Here is a 3,584-nt window from a genome sequence, read left to right on the forward strand (position 1 = left end):
TCTGACAGTCTGACAGTCTGAGCAAGGCCGGGTACGCGGATTAGCGGGTCTGACAAGGGACGAGCTCGAAAATTACAGGGAATCACTTCGGCCCAGCACCAGTTGCTGTCTCTCAGGTGTGGGTAGACCTTAGTCTTGAATGACAGTGAAAACGTGTTTTGTGTGGGCGCTGCGACAGCAGCCTGTCAGGAAGGGAGTTCCATGCGCCAATACAGCAGTACGGGAACGACTGCTTCACGACGGATGGAGCTGAGACAGGGAGCGTGTCTGACAGTTGAAAGGCGTGGCTAGTGGCATTATTGTGCTCGTTCCTGGTTCTGGCTGGAGAAACACGATGCGGTGGCAATACAGCAAGTAGCTGAGGAGGACCAGTGATGAAATGCAATTTGTACATGCACGAGACCGGAGAGAGCAGCAACAGTTCGGCAGACAGCCAGACTGGGGAGAATTGCACTAGGGCCAATGATCCGCAGTGCCGCGGCGTTGAACACTATCCAGACGTTGTGTCGTCTATCTGCTCACTATCCCTATCCTGGTACTGCTTCCATGAGACGGATCAAGTCGATTGATGGATCTTAGCCTTCTCCTTCTGCTGCTCGCTGCGGCGATGTCGTTCCGAAGCATTTTGACTTCATGCTCTTTTTGGCATCGCTACAAGGTGGCACACTTCACAAAACAACTTTCCAGTAAAGATGGTCGGAAACTATTGAGGGAACTCCGTAACTCTAGCGGCAGGGCTGATATGCAAAACCTTCTTATAATGTTTTTTTCCTTGAGTCAGTCTTGTCCTGGTTTGCATTGGCTCTGAGGTCCGCTCAAATAATCCTGTACGCGATATTCAAGCTCCTAACCATTTCGGCAAATATTCTGGTTCACTTTCATCCAACGGGACTCTGACACATTTTCAACCATTTCATTTGACTCGTCACCCTCAGAGCTAGGTCAGCCATCATCCATACCTGACCGCTGCTGCTTAATCATGGCCACTAGAACTGAAGAGGAAGGAATATCGACTAAAGTGAATATCATTTTCTTTCGAAATGAATAACATAAGCAAAGGTGATGAAGTACAGGTTTACTAGGAGTGAAACCTAGAAGGTTGTGTAGTAGCTACTGCGTCGGGAACTGACTACCCAGACCACGTGACTTGCAACTGTACATGTAGCATTTTGACCTCGCAACAACACAATCATGATTGTCGCGAGATCTTGTCCTGAACTAAGTGTCTTTAGCGGATAAACATGCTCTGTTGATCTAGCAGCAGTGGTTCTGCATACAGCTAGCTGCGAATAGGTACAATGTAGATCTACATGACGTGCTGCAGAATCTGATGTAAGTCGCACACTCGCGATAAGTCGCACATTTTCTGTTCCAGGACAGACACGGTGCGTGACTTATGCCAGTTATGGCGATTACATGTACCTACTCATCATGCACATGGACATCTCCCAAACAGGTCACAAGTGACCATGGTGACCCAGTGTTCTTTTTTCAAACGGGTCCAAGTACTCCCCCCCCCCCCACCACCACCACCAAACGGGTCCTTCGCCCGGCTGACTCGGCCCTGGAGCAGACACTGGAGTCAGTGACTATGAACAATGCAAGCCTAGAATTACATGTATGTGATTTCCATCACATTAATTTCTGAAATAAGCACGCAAAGTGGAGAAGTGACAAAAGTCATGATCTGTTCAGGCATTTAAAAAAAACAAGGAAAGGAGATGAAGTTCAGCTGCCAAGTTCAATACAGGGTCAACAGAAGTCTCAGCCGAAGCAAAAATGTGAACAAAGTCAAGTGAAAAATGAAAAGAATACTGTGCAATTGTCACAGCAAATAGACAGGTGCATTAGAGCAAGCCATAATGATTTTTAAAGACTAGGGACATTTATGTACAGATGTAGCAGCAAAAAATAAGAACAAAAGAAAGGTGCTCTAGAGTAAGCCAAATTGAATTTTCAAGAGTAGGAACATGTTATGTATACATGTACAGGCATGTACATGTATTAGCAAACATACCAGCAGTCTTGGCAAGCACAGCAAACAATATAACAAGATATGCATGCGCGCACGTGCTCGCGTGTGGGATTGGAAGAGAGGAGGGTGGGGGCAGAGGTGGGGGAGTTGCTCTTTGAGAAAATATTCAAAAAACACAGTCGATGGAAACATACCAGCAGTCTTGGCTAGCACAGCAAACAATAGAACAAATTATGTATGTGCGCACATGCAAAAATGTGAACAAAGTCAAGTGAAAAATGAAAAGAATACTGTGCAATTGTCACAGCAAATAGAGAAGTGCCTTAGAGCAAGCCAAAATGAATTTTAAAGACTAGGGACATTTATGTAGAGATGTAGCTGGAAAGAAATAAGAACAAAAGAAAGATGCTCTAGAGCAAACCAAATTGAATTTTAAATAGTAGGAACATGTATGTATACATGTACATGCATTTATGTAAACATTTATGTATACAATGTACACAATCTGCGTACACACACACATGTACATGTATTAGCAAAAAAACATAGTCGATGGAAACATACCAGCAGTCTTGGCAAGGACAGCAAACAATAGAACAAATTATGTATGCGCGCACATGCTCGCGTGTGCGCGTGTGGGATTGGGAGAGAGGAGGGAAGATGGGGAGGGGGGTGGGCGCAGAGGTGGGGGAGCTGCTGTTTGAGAAAATATTCTCAAGGACGGTCACCTTCAAAAGAATACACATGGAGCATATCCACAACTGGTGAGCAAGCAACTCAAGAATACAATATGATACATGTGTAGATGAGGAAAAAGAACACGTTGCATAGGGCAGAGCAGTGGCAGGGTAAGAATGACACAAACAAGCATACCGGGACACGGGCAACGAGTTCCGTCCGCTGTGTGAGTATGACTGTTGTGATGTACATGGAGCGCTGGGAGAAAGCAGTCTTGCACAATCTGAACAGTGATGTACATGGAGTGCTGGGAGAAAGCAGTCTTGCACAATCTGAACAGTGATGTAACAGACATTATGCATGTACATGTACACATACATGCATACACACACATACACACACACATACACACATACACACATACACACATGTAAACACTCACAAACACACACGCACACACACACACGATGTACACACACGCACACCAACAGATGCACACAAACACACACAAATCAGACACAAGAACATACAAAAACACACCCACACATGAACACACAGGCTCCCACATTTGAGCGCCCAGACTCCCACACACCCACGCCCTCACCCCCCCCCCCCCCCACACACAGCCACAAACACACACACACACACACACACACACACACACACACACACACACACACACACACACACACACACACACACACACACACACACACACCATTTTGTTGACCATTTGACGCCCATCGCCGGAGGCGATGATAGCGATGCTACAGCAGAAACCATAGCAACTTGAGCTCCAGCTAGTCATTGGACGGTTTGCTAGAACGCAATGCAGTGTGGAGGTCAACCATCCCTTGCCAAGTTGGCAAGGAAAGATTTGATCAGGTGGAGATAGACCTGCGGTCAAGTACGAGATTTGTAGCACCGCTGC

At 46.1% G+C, this 3,584-nt stretch overlaps 1 protein-coding gene across 1 annotated transcript in view; it reads right to left on the bottom strand.

The window, feature by feature from the left end:
* Positions 1–1,663: 1,663 nt before the first annotated feature.
* Positions 1,664–3,584, bottom strand: part of LOC135819990 (uncharacterized) — a 33,621-nt gene continuing 31,700 nt past the window's right edge. Inside the window, exon 15 of the mRNA XM_065333289.1 lies at positions 1,664–2,985. The gene's annotated coding sequence lies outside the window, so the exon portion shown is untranslated. The remainder of the gene's footprint in view (positions 2,986–3,584) is intronic.

This window comes from Sycon ciliatum, chromosome 6 (genome assembly GCF_964019385.1).
Source record: "Sycon ciliatum chromosome 6, ocSycCili1.1, whole genome shotgun sequence".
NCBI lineage: Eukaryota > Metazoa > Porifera > Calcarea > Leucosolenida > Sycettidae > Sycon > Sycon ciliatum.